Source organism: Pleurodeles waltl, chromosome 7 (assembly GCF_031143425.1).
Source record: "Pleurodeles waltl isolate 20211129_DDA chromosome 7, aPleWal1.hap1.20221129, whole genome shotgun sequence".
Lineage (NCBI taxonomy): Eukaryota > Metazoa > Chordata > Amphibia > Caudata > Salamandridae > Pleurodeles > Pleurodeles waltl.
In genome coordinates, this window is record NC_090446.1 from 913577146 (window position 1) to 913591390 (window position 14245).

The following is a 14245-nucleotide window of genomic DNA, read 5'->3' on the forward strand; positions in this document are numbered from 1 at the left end:
CAGCGATGGCAGTGAGGTGTGGGTGTTACCGAGGGGGGCGGACATTCCTCCTAGACTCAGACCTCATCTAATGGCAGATAACAAATTGATAACCTGGAATATTCGGGGGACGGGATCACCCATCAAATGCCACAAGATCCTGGCATACCTAAAGAGAAGGGGGTACATATAGCGCTACTACAAGAAACACACCTCACCTTCCAGGAGGTAGACAAGGTACGACGCAGATGGAGAGGGCAGATATTTGCCACCACATATTCGGCATTTGCACGGGGCGCCATGGTATGGGTAAGGGCGGGATTCCATTTGAGCCCACATACATAGACACGGATCAGAACGACAGGCATGTAATAATAGAAGGCAGGCTGCAAGGTAGACAAGTGGTGCTGGGCTGTGTGTATGCCCCTAACCAGGAACAGACCCCCTTCCGGCAGGTCTTGATGGGACGACTGGCCAGGTCCCCGGACGGGCAACTACTGACTGGGGGAGACCTCCATAGTGTACTAGATATTGTACTGGACCGCTCTCTCCCTCCCTTACCAGGGGCGACAGCACATAAGATGTCAAAGGATCTGAATGAATGGATGTCACACTGGGGGTTAGAGGATGTCTGGTGGGTTCAACACCCCCAGGATAGGGACTACTCATATTATTCAGGTCTCCACCAGCTCCACACCAGAACTGATCGGGTGTTGTGCACTGGCACGATCACCCCAGAGATAGCACACTCTGAGTATCTGGGGCGAACACTATCGAACCACAGCCCGTTATTTATCACCTGGCGGGACCCGGGGATGAGGGCCCCCATCCTGGTATGGTGGCTTCAACCGATAACCCCGGAGGACCCAGTGTACAGGGAGGGACTTTGGTCTCATCTCCTGGAGCACACACTTATTAACAGGGGATCTACAGAATCTCGGCACATAGAATGGGAAACTCTAAAGGTGGTAATGCGAGGCCACTGATTGGGTCAATCGGTGGGGATCCGACGCACCTTCGAAACTGAACTAAACCAGTTGGAAAAAAATATCTATGATAGGGATAACGAGCAGGGCCTAGATCCGGAACGGCGGCAGGGACTCCTTAAAGCAAGGGAGTCCTATAACCAAGTACTCGAAAGACTATGATGTCACGACTACCAGAGACACCTAACGTCTTTACACGCAGAGGAGGGCAAGTCCGGTAAACTACTGGCATGTGCGGCCCAGAGGTTTGAGCGCCCCGATCACAAGTGTGCAGGGAGGTGATGGGAGACATGTGGATGCCCCACTTGAAATAAATGAAGCTTTTAAATCATATTACACAACCCTCTATAGACAACCTGAGGGGCACCTGCCGCAGTTGCTGGAAGGACGCTTGCAGTCCCTCCCACTCAGCACCTTAAAACAAGAGGATAGGGACCCCCTGGGTGCACCAATCACCCTAGAAGAGGTTACAACTGCTATTGCACAACTAGCTGCAGGCAAGATGCCAGGCGTGGATGGACTCCCTATGGAGTTCTACGAGACATATGTAGATATTCTAGCACCCATACTGGTTGACTTTTAGACTGAGGCGTTTGACAGGGGAATACTTCAGACGACACTACGGGAGGCATTAGTGGGCCCCCTGCCCAAGACCAAGTCGCGCAAAGCTTCCGTGACGGATTTCAGACCTCTGTCCATGTTAAATTGTGACTTCAAGATTCTGAGCAAAACCCTACCTAATAGGCTGTTACAACACATACCCCACCTTATACACGAAGACCAGAATGGTTTTGTACCCGAACGTAACACCTCCCTGAACCTAAGAGGGCCATTTACACTACTACATATACCACGTGAGGAGCAGCACCCTGGGGCTGTCCTCTCGGTAGATCTAGAGAAAGCATTCAACTCCTTAAGGGCGGACTATTTGTGGCAGTAATGACTAGAGTGGGCCTAGGGGAGAAATGGACGCAATGGGTTAAACTGCTATACTGTCAGCCGGTGGTGAGGGTGAAGGCAGGCGGGGTGGTGTCGCCCACTTATCCCATTTTCCGGGGCACCAGGCAGGGATGCCCCCTTTCGCCTCTGCTGTTTGCACTTGCCATCGAACCACTCGCAGCGCGGTTCCGAGTGGAGGGGCATGGTAGAGGGGTGCAGTGGGGTCAGGTGGAACATGTCATATCGCTATATGTTGACGATCTACTAATTTACCTATGGGACGGCACATCGGGAATCCCCTGGGCGCTCAGTCTACTGGAGGAATTTGGGGGCCTGTCTGGCCTCCGAGTAAACAGGAAAAAGACTTACGTCTTCCCACTGACTGCAGTCGCGGAACGCCCCTCCCCCTGCTCACCGGATATTCCATGGTCCCCCGTACTTTCAGATACCTAGCTATACAGGTATTTCACGATCTACAAGATCTTCGTGACGGGAATCTAGGTACAGCACTCTGGTCCTTAAGGTCGTGCATGGCATTCTGATGCTCTCATAAGCTCTCCATGATGGCCCAGGTGTCGTTACCCAAAATGATTATGGTACCCCGCTTATTGTACTACTTTACTAACCTCCCGGTGACTGTGCCAATGAGCTGGTTCAGAGAATTGAATGCGCTTCTTAGGGAGCTCCTTTGGGACGGGGGCCGGCAGCAGACATCTTTGTCCACCCTTCTCCGACCAACTGGAGAGGGCGCACTGGCGGTTCCGGACTTCGAGCTATATTATTTATCATGCCAACTCCAGTGGGTCGCTAGGTGGTTGGCGGGGGCGAACCGGCTGGATCTCACCACATCCGGAGGCAATATAAGTATTGACCTTTTGCTGGCTGATATGCTGGGTGCCAGGATCACCTCGCCAAAGCGGAACGTCATGCTGAAGGTGGCCCTGGCCTGCTGGAAACGATGTCTGAGACGTACGGGAGTGACAGTGGCCTACTCCCCTGAGATACGATTGACGGGGATACCACTGGGGACACCGCGCCGCACCTTGTTACGGAGCCAGATGGGGGCTTGGAATCAGGTGAGGGTGACGACCCTGGGGGACATCTTCCAGGAAGGGGTTCTGCGCCCATTCATGAAGTTAATGGAGGAGGATGGAGTTCCAGGGGGACAATTCCTGCTGTATCGAACGTTGATACATGCTGTGAGGGCATTGTGGCCCATGATCAATGCAGAGCCAGAGGCACATACAATGCTACACCTTTTGTTGACCATAGGGGAAGACACTCATTTGATTGCCCAGCTCCACAGAGCCCATACCGAAGCTGCCCTGAAGTCCTTACAGACCCTATGAGCGAAATGGGAGGGGACGTTAGGCAAGGAGCTAACAGACACGGAATGGCGGAAGGTTCTGGCATATCCCCGTAGGGTGTTCCGAAATACACGCTTCCGAGACATCCAATATAATTATGTGCACAAAACATACCTCACCCCTTACAGGCTAAGATTAATATATGGAGGTGGACCCAGGGGATGCCTTGGATGCAGCACTGTAGAACCAGATTTCGACCACATTGTCCGGGAATGCCCCAATATGCAGAGGAACTGGAGGGGTGCTCTGGGAGATCTGGGGGGAACCCTTGGAACACAGCTAGACCTGGACCCCTCTTTGTGTTCGGATTGCCATGGGCTGGAAGTCAGCCGCGGGCCCAACCTTGGGAGACTGGAGACGAGATGTATCGACTTGGGCTCAGGCTGAGCTGCAGGCATTGCGTAGGGAGGAGGCTCGGGGGGTGCGGATGCACCATATAGCCCCACTGTGGTCAGAGACATTAAAGGCCTGGGAGAATCAGAGACATGAGGTGGGAGGGGCGAGGGAGCTTGGAGAGGATGGAACTGTGCCAGTGGAGGATGATGGCACTGCTAAAAAGGGAGAGGGGATGCGAGGGATGATGTAGGATGGCCCCGGTGGAACACGGGGAGGGCTGGAGGAACAGATATACGAGGAGGGAGGTCAGGACCTGCACCACATATGTCAAGCAAGAGTGGCCAGACTAGAGTGGAAACCGGCATTCACCCAGAGCGAGCCCAACTAACATACTAGACTGAGGGGAGAAATGTGGCTACAGTTATCATACAGACCCCTGGGTGAACAAACTCACTGCGGGTGCACGCCCCACTCACACCAGAGCAGAGAACTACCCCTACAGCGTGCTGTTTCCACGTTCACATTAGTTCAGTTAACAGTTTAGAAGGTAACACATAGGACGATAGTGCAGACTGTAAGCCTAAAGTTGGCTGAGGGTTGTACAACCAAGCAAACATAACCTGATGTATTATATATATCTGCTGCCTGTATTGTTTCCGGCATAGCCATATCACAGATATGTTATTGTATATACGCCGATTGTTATATACCCAGCAGAACTGACGCTTGAATTGAAGGGCGCAACATTACGATGATTGTTATTACTGAAAGAAAAATACCAATAAACAAAGTTTTTAAAAAAAGTGTGTGCATGTATATCTTCATGGGTGTGTCTGTAAGTGCGTGCGTGTATGTTTATGTGTATGTCTGCAAGATGAAAAGCATAGTGGATGAGGTGGGAGACGGGGGGCAAACCAGGCTACTTACTAGTTCTGCAGAGCTTCGGTTGTCTGGAAACCAGGAAACAGGTGATCCCAGTGCAGAGGCAGCCACGATGAAGAAGGACAAGTGAAAACACAGCAGCAGCACATACAGGAATGAAGTCCAGGAAAGGCAGCAGGACAGAGTGCAAGGCAGTGGGGAAAAAAATAATATTTCACTTTTACAAAGCATTGCACAGCTTCGTATTTATGGCCACAGTTCCCGGCACTTCTTGCTTTTCATCCTGCAGTCTCTCTGATTGGAGGACAGTTGTCAATGATGTTTCATTTTTTTCCAATGTCCTCCAATCAGAGATCCCCTTGAGATGCCACTCTCTGGAATCCAAAACGAAGACCAAACATTTTGGATTCCAGATCAAGGAAGTTCCAGGCAGCAGAAGTGCGACCAGCGATGCGCAACCCCCTTTGATTGACTTCATGCCTCCCCCCCCGGGGGTCGCTACGCACACTTTGAAGACCGCTGAATTAATATATTCCTATTTACCTTACCACAAGGCCATTGACAAGCAAGTGCGTTTTGTCATTCACAATTTCTGAAAGAGAAGCATTATGATGGAGTTCCAGCTACTACCTGCATTAGCTGTGTGATCCAAGGATACCAATCTGATCCAGACAAGCTCTGGTAAAGCCCCAGTTTGGTTTCAGTGCTGTACTGAGATGAACTCCACACATTGTTCAGCAACCTGAAGGCAATCCTGAAATTGTTCAGTCTGCTCTTGATGGCACTGCCTGTCCCTCCATCGTGGCTGAAAGTACCTACTAGGTAGAGGAACTCTTCAGTCATCTCTCGGTCCTCTACATCTATGTTGATTGTAGAAGGTTCCCTTCCATTAAAAAAAAATATTTCTTACAGAATACACACACATCCTTGCACATTCTGGTGCCTAAAGCGCAACAGGGCAGGAGGAAAACAGTGATGTATCTAAGGATGTTCCGCTCTTTCTCTTACATGCAATAAAGTACAGCAACTGTAGTTGCTGCGCTGTGCTGAGTGAAATGTTTGTAAACATGGGCCTTGTTGTGTAATAAATGAAATAAAGATTGAGCCTTTCATTTGAGTCTGTGAGGAAGAACTGAAGGCTGTGTCTGTGCGCTAGGTGATGTGCTTGGCTCTTGGCTAAGGTTGGGCATGTTGAGCAGTGTCTTGGTATGTGAGCCTGTGCATATGCATGTGGGCATGTATCCATGCTGTCTGTGTCTGTGAAGATGACTGCTGGGAACATGACATACAAGGGAGCATTCCTGGCATACAGTGGAAACAGTCAAAGCATATCATGGAACTATGTGAATAAATATATATGTGTGACACAAAACGGATTTGTATCTGCTTTGGAAACCTTTTGCATGATTTTATTAATCGTACATTTAATATTTACTCCTTGATTTATTGCTGATAGTTTCAGCTTGCAGTCTCACTACCTTAATCCTATTATTTCAGTGTTCACATGACAAAACTTTCTCTAACTTTATCAGGGACAAAAGGTCATGTGATCTCACTTCCTGTGGTGTCATCAGCAGTTGACCATTTGGGTGATATCACTTCTGGTACCCCTGGAATTTTTGTGAATTGATGATCATGGTCACATGGTTGATAATCCCTGAGCCACCCAGTAATTTCCTGCTGCATAGCCGCAATCCACCTAAGTAGCTACATAACTGTGCCTGAGAAGACAAGGTGTTGAACTGCATACATGGGATGTTACTGACCTCTTGGCACTTGGTGGTGTCCAGGTTCACCTCTCTTCCTCTGTGTTCGTATTCGAAAGACATTTTGAAGATGATGTTTGGTGGGGGCCATGGTCTCTGCTTCAGTGGACTCTGCCTCTGTTGCAGTGTTGGTGGGTACATGCCCGGTGACCAAGGTACTCCTCGGTTGCTGGGTCTTGCTGGCCTTCCTCTTTTGTGTGCTGCACACCGTGGAGCCTGAGAGAATAATGACAATGAAATCAGTTGTGTATGTCATTGTGTGATACTAATGAAACAGTGATAAAGCATGCAGACCACTTTGATGTTGCACAGTACACTGCAACATGTCCATTTCAGGCTTTATCTCAAAAGTCAATGGCACATATGGCTCATGTCATAAGAGTCACAGACTGTAAAGGACAACGCACCTCCCTTGAATATGTATCTGCCTTTTACAGCTTTCTACATAAATGATCTAAAGTGCAGAATCAAATGTAAAAAGTAGAACGGCCTCACTAAACCAAGCCTTGTGTCACTCCCGTACTGTGGTTATTCCACACATATGTGATTGCCCGAGACTAAACAAATAATATCACATACAAGGGTATTTCAGGCAATTGGCATTGTGCCAAACATTAACTTCAAAATGTAAAATAGTACAAGGTCGTTCATATCAGTTGCAAATACAGTGCATGATAAGTATTTTATTGCAGTTGGCATTATAGTGCAAACCTGGCCTTTCCAGGACCCTAATGTTTCAGCACTTTCTTACATTGTGACCATTTCTAGTGGTAGCCTTCACCTCAATACACTTCCTGGCGATCTTATGCCATATCACCAGATGTGCTTTGTTGGTCAACAGTGTCTCTAAACCACATATAGTTGAGAGAATCTGCTGTTCAACCTTTCCCGCATGAACTCCACCGCTTTCTATATGCTGAGAACTATCTCAGTCCTTTCCTCAGCCGTTTCAGGAAGATTGTGCCCTTCGTGGAGACCCTATTAACATGCTTTGTTCACTGTATCTGTAAAATGCAAAACAAGGTGCTAAAAAAGTAAGTGAACATACACAATAGTCAGGTAGATATTGACAAGTCAGTAGCGATCACACTGACATGGATGCCTTTGAGAAAAGCCTTACACATCATTACTTCCCTCTCTTCCCTTGAGAAAGTTAAGTGTTAAGCTGGAGCAAAACACAAGATATTTGCAACTCTTCAGACATTTAGCAACTTCTCCTGCTTGGTACCCAGTAAACACAGTGTACCAGTCGCCTTGTTTTCAAGTCCTTTGCAGTTCTTTATCTGTTCCTCTATGTCATTCAATTTGGTCTCAACACTGTCTACACTCCTGGCCTCCAATGTCCTCATTGCAGATGTTGTCGATGTTTCAAACTTCTCCAGTGTTTTTAGAATGGAAACTAGCACTCCCATCATTTGGTTTTGTGCCTGGCCAAAGCACTAGCAGATGTACTATCCTCCAAGTTCACATCACCTTGTTTTTTATCTCTTAAATTTCTCCAGTGCCTTCACACCACTGTCACAAGCAGCTAACAACAGACTCGTACCGGTATTAGGACCTGCCACTCTCCAAGTCTGTCCCCTACCTTGCAAGCTCCAGACCTTAGGCCATGCAGTTGGCAACCGCTGGGCCTTATTATGCAAATAATAAAACCACTGTGGTTGACTACCTCAGTACAGCGGGCCATTCTCCATTATTCTGAGAAATTGCTCTTAGTCCCCTCCATCTCAGGTAGTCCACTACAGCCTCACCAGAGCCTCAGTTCCGCACCAAAAGATGAAAGCACAGATTGTCACCTGAGCCTCAGGAGGATGAGTCCATTTCATTCACCTTCAGGTCCCACCTCCTTCGGGCAATTTTCAGAGGACCTTCCATCTGATGATTCCCCTAGAGTTGTGGGGAGGAAGGTATAACAACTCCACAGAAGAAGAATGTAATGTATTGAGGAATACAGTGGAACTGTCCTAGCATAAATAAGCACAAAACAAGTAAGACAACAGATTCTAAAAGAGGCATCCAAATGTAAAACAGTACTATTGCCAGCGAGAGTATTCAGATTTTTAATTCTCAGATAGATAGTGTTTGCGCTGCCTCTTTGAGATCTTTTGTTTTCTAACAGCGGGCTTAGAGGCTGCTCATTGGTTACTATTAGTTGGTTTGATTATCACTCTAATTTGCTTGCTATATATTGGTCATCTGCAGTAGGCTTCCTTCCTCTTTGTGTGTTTGTCTTTCCTGCGGAGCATTACATGTGTCCTCCCATTGCTTGTATTTTTAAACGCTACTATTTTGTGATAAAGCACTCTACCAGTGCGTGTCTTTATCAACTGGCTTCCTCGTTTAATTCTCCTCCCTACATTTTTGTTCCCTCCTCATCCATGTTGCTTTTCCCCACTCGTCCACCCAGCCTTATCTATGGTGCTTTCTCCACCTGTCCTTCCTCGTTTGTATTGCTTGCAATCTCCCCACCCTCCCTCATCCAGGTTGCTTATTCACACTGGCTTCCTTCGTCAGTTGTTGTCTCTAGTTGGTGCTTGACCCCAGGCCCCCCCAACCTCTGTTGTCCATGAGATTGCCCTCAGTCTTCCGCTGTCCATGTGCTTGCTCCCAGCCTCTCCCTCCCACCTTCTGTTGACTGTGGGGTTCCCCAATACACCCTTCCTCCCCCATGTCCCCTGTTGCCTCCCTCCTCTTACCCCCACAACGTTCTGTTCAACATGGCTAAACCACATTTTGTAGGAGAAATATTGGCATTGCCAATGCTTGTTTCTGTTTAAAGCTGATTTACACAGAACAGGTGGGAGAGACAAAAGGTTATTAAGAAAAAAACTGCTTAGAATCTGCCTGGAGTCCCATGGCACCCTACCACTCTGAAGGCCCCCCATGAGAGAAGATCCCATGTTTTTACACAGATTGAAGCAGCAAATAACTTTCTACAAGAATAGTACAAGCATTAGCAAAGTAATGTGTTTTAGCCATGTTTTATACCAGTATCACTGCTGTTCAGTATGGCTAAAAGTTAGTAGGGTGGGGTGGTGTACATTAGAGTCAGGTAGATTGAGGTAGAGTAGAATGGAGTAGTTTGGGGTAGAGTAGCATGGGGTAGATGGGTCTGGAGTGGAGTGGGGGTATAGTGAGGTAGAATGGAGTGGGGTAGATTGGAGTGGGGGAGTTTGGTAGATTAGCTTGGTCAGTTGGAGTAGATTGGGTGGAGTGGGGTAGATTAGGTGGACTGGGGTAGATTGGGGTGGGGTGTATTGGGGTAGATTAGAGGTGAAAAGATTGGAATGGGGGAGATAGGAGTATCAGGGTAGACTGAGGTAGAGTGGAATGGGATATACTGGGGTACATTGAAGTTGAGTGGGATAGACTCTGCAAGAGTGGAGTGGGCTGGATTGGGGTAGACATGAGTGGAGTGTGGTAGGCTGGAGACGGTTTGACTAGAGTGGCGTGGGGTAGATTGGAGTGGCATAGCTTGAGTGGATTATAGTAGGGTAGGATAGTTTGGAGTGGGGGTAGACTGGAGTACTTTGAAGTGGATAGATTGGAGTGGAGTGAGGTAGATTGGGGTAGATTGGAGTGGTGTGGGGTTGATTGGGATGGAGTAGATTGGGCTAGATTGGAGTGGGGGAGTAGGGGAGGTTGAATTGGGGTAGATTGGGGTGGGGTGGAGTAGATTGGGGTTGAGTGGGGCAGATTAGAGTGGGGTAGATAGAGGGTTAAGTGGAGTGGGATATATTAGGGTAGATTGGAGTGGAAGAGTGGAGGACAGTGAACTGTGTAGACTGGAGTGGGATGGGGAACATTGGAGTAGAGTGGGGTAGATTTGAGCAGATAGGAGTAGACTGTAGTGGAGTGGGGTAGTTTAGGGTGGAGTGGAGAAGGGGGAGTGGGGTATATTGGAGCAGGATACATTGGGTGGATTATGGTAGGGTAGAATGGAGTGAAGTGGGGTACATGGGAGCAAGATAAATAGGAGAGGGGTAGTTTGGAGTGGGGTGTTGGGTAGATTGGGATGGGTGGGATAGATTGTAGTGGGGTAGACTGCATTAGTGTGGGGTATTTTGGAGTGGAGTAAATTGCAATGTGGTAGATTGGATCGGTGGATTGGATGGGGTAGATTGAAGTAGGATAGTTTGGAGTGTAGCAGGGTAGGGTAGATTAGAAGCGCTGGATTGGGATGAGTGGGTTTGACTGGTCTTGAGTGGAGTGTATTTGAGAGGGATGATTGGAGTGGGGCAATTTAGAGTAAAGTAGACTGGATTGGAGTGGGGTAGTTTGGAGTGGGGTGGGGTAGATTGGAGTAGAGTGTGATAGATTGCAGTGGGGTGGGGTGGGATGGAGTGAGGTTGATTGGGGGAGAGTGGAGTAGATTGGAGGGGAGCAGATGGGGTAGAACGAAGTGGAGTAAATTAAGTGGGGACGATTTTGAAGGGGTATATTAAAGTAGCGTAGATTGGGGTGGGTAGATTCGGTGGGGTGGATTGGGATGGAGTGAGCTAGAGTGGAGAGGGTTAGATGTGAGTGGAGTGTGGTAGATTGGACTGGGGTAGATAGGAGTGAAGTGGAGTGGGGTCAATTTCGGTAGAGTGGAGTGTGGTACAGTGGAGTGGAATGTGGTAGGGTGGAGTGAGGTAAATTGGAGTGGAGTGGGCTAGATTGGAGTGGCGTGTGGTAGATTGGGAGGATTGTAGTGAGGTAAATTGGAGTGGAGTGAAGTAGATTGGGGTAGATTGGAGTGGGGTAGATTGTGGTTCATTGGAGTTGGGTAGATTGCAGTAGTGTGTGTAGATTGGATTTGGGTAGATTAGAGTGGAGAGGAGCTGGATAGATTGCAGTGGAGTTGGGAGTGAGGTGGGGTAAATTGGAATGGAGTGGGGTAAATTGGATTGGGGTAGATATGAGTGAAGAAGAGTGGAGTCAGGTAGATCAGAGAGTAGGAGTGGAGGGTGCGTATTGGGGTATATTGGAGTGTGGCAGGTTGGAGTAGTTTGGAGTGGAGTAGGGTAGACTGGGCTAGATTGGAGCAGGGTAGATTAGATTAGATTTGAGTGGAGTGTATTGGGTTGGAGTGGGCAAGAGTGGAGTGGGTTAGATTTGAGTGGAGTGTGGTAGATTGGAGTGAGGTAGATTGGAGTGAAGTGGAATGGGGTAGATTTCAGTATAGTGGAATGTGGCAGAGTGGAGTGGAGTGTGGTAATGCGCAGTGGGGTAGATTGGAGGGGAGTGTGGTACATTGGGTGGATTGTAGTGTGGTAATTTGGAGTGGAGTGGTGTAGATTGTGGTTGATAGCAGTTGGGTAGATTGCAGGAGAGTGGTAGACTGGAGTGGGGTAGATTAGAGTGGAGAGGAGCTGGATAGATTGCAGTGGAGTTGGGAGTGGAGTGGGGTAAATTGGGATGGGGTAGGGTAAGTTGGACAGGGGTAGGTTTGAGTGCAGTAGAGTGGAGTGTGGTAGATTGGAGTGGAGTTGGGTAGATTGAAGTGGAGTGAGTTGGACTAGGGTACCTTTTAGTGGCGGATTGGGGCAGATTGGAGTGGTTTGTAGTAGAGTGGGATAGACTGGGGTAGAATGTAGCAGAGTAGGGTAGATTTGAGTGAACTGCAGTAGATTAGGGTGGAGTGGGGTAGCTTGGAGTGGGGTGGGGTTGATTGGGTCAGATTAGTGGACTAGGGTAGGTTGAAATGGAGTGGAGTAGACTGGAGTTGAGTTGGGTAGATTGGAGTGGAGTGGGATAGACTGGGCAGAGTGGAGTGGGGTAGATCGTAGTGGGGTAGATTATATTGGAGTGGGGTAGACTGAATCGTAATGGAGTGCATTGGGGTAGATTAGAGTGAAGTGGTGTAGATTGGGTTAGAGTGGGTAGACTGAAGTGGAGTGGAATGGGGTGGGTAAACTGGGTTGGGGTAGACTGGAGTGGGGTAGATTGGGTGGAGCGCTGTGAGATAGATTGTAGTGGAGTTGACTGGGGTACACTATAGTGAAGTAGAGTAGCGTAGGGTAAATTGGGGTACATTGGAGCAGAATAGAGTGGGTTATATTGCAGTAGAGTTGTTAGACTGAAGTGAAGTAGAGCAGGGTGGAGTAAGTGGTGTGGTGAGGAGGGGCATAGAGTGTAGAGGTATGTTGTGTCATGGACTGAGTGGCTTGGATTGAACTGGTGTGGAGTTGTCATAGAGTGTCTTAAAGTGGAGGGGCATAGAGTGGAGTGGCATGTCATAGAGTGTAGTGTCACAGAATGGAGTGACATGACCTAGAGTGGAAGGGCATAGAGTGGCGGGAATGGCGTAGTGCGGAGTATGCATGGTGTGGTAGCACACTGCTACCACATGCTGTGGCTTTACTGCATACAAATGATAATTGGTGCAAATGTCATCACCTCGTGTATTGATGTGATTTGACCGTGTTCAAATATTTGTTTCCAAAACACTTCAGAATTATAAAACAAATGCGCTTCTTAGTACTAACTCTGATATATCCTGAACATCAGCATAGTTCATTTTTTTATTGTGCTAGAAAAAGAAAAACATCATCCACCCTCTTCTCTTACATGGGTACTCAGCAGGATTGTCACATACGTTCTCACACTTTGAAGTTAGAGAAAGAAAAGGGAACACCAAGTTCAGTTCCGTGAGAAGATAGCATGTGACATTTGACCTCTGTCATTAAATGCACAGCAAATGTGACAACACTAGAAAAAGATTTAAAGGCATGGTTACAGAAAGAGAGTTTGTGGAAGAATACAGTAAACAAGGTTTGGGAAACACGAGGGATGAACTCAAGCTAGACGGCCTAAACCAAATAAAGTCAGCAAATAGAAACCACACAGTTACAAACCACAAATTCAATGATAAGCAACGGCAGAAAGTATTCATATGTCAGCTTTCTGAATGTCTCTAAGATGTCTTCAGCAAACCATTCAGCTGTGTTGTCTGGTAGACTTCGACCTAAAAAGGAGCAAGAGCAATACTGGCAGGTTAAAAACAAGGTGCTGTCTCATTGTACTGTGAAGCCTTTCAAGACTAGCACAATAGTACTGCTCAGCTATCATGGCCGAGCTGTGGTCTTTGAGAGACTCTGCTTCTGAGAATGAGTGGTAGCTGTGATGGAGGTTTCCTTTACTCCTGCCACTCCTCCTTACCACTTGGGGAATGGGAAGTGGACCAGAGTAAGTATGCAGTGTGATGACCTAGAGATGGTATATATTGGTTCTTTTTGGGGTATGTTTATCTCTTTGTGTTTACGGCGCCCTGTATTGATGTACACAGAGTATTGCCTCAATAATAACAAGAATTTGCAATGCCATGGGTCTTGCGTTCGCTCAAGTTAGAGTTATTAGCGTTATAAATTCCTAACTGGACTTCTCTTGCCACATAAATTGGAAATGAAGAGTAAAACAGTTGACAGAAGCAAGCCATTATAAAGCGCCACCTCCACCATGAGTGAGAGCACAAGAGTTATTGGCTCCCTGCGTGAATGTTTAGAAAGGATCACGGCTGGGATGAAAGACAAACCGAAACCGCATCACACGCTGTAACAGAAGGAAGCGTGACGTACTGTGATGGCCAACAAAAATGTTCACTTAGTGAAATCGCCTGTGGGAGGGAACTCAACACACAAAGGGGGGACATTTCACAAAATGCACCAATAAAAAGGAAGCATTTTAAAACAAGCACAACAAACAACGAATAACAAAAGTGGGCATGGTTAAAAGCCCACAGAGAGATTACAACAGGCCAGAGCGATTGCGCACTTACAAAATGATGTAATCCTCATGTCGGCAATCTGTTGAAAAGCGGATTTGTTGTAACCATCAGAAAATGGATGAGTTGTAACCAACTAAAAATCTACTACATTTTGGCAGTATCCTTTTGGTCTAGTGAGTTGTCTGTGCCTCCGAGGTCATTCATCTACGTAAAAAATCTTGGTGACAAGCTTGATTCCAAGTTGATACTTACAGCACAAATTTGCGTGGTCGTCAGCTAAAA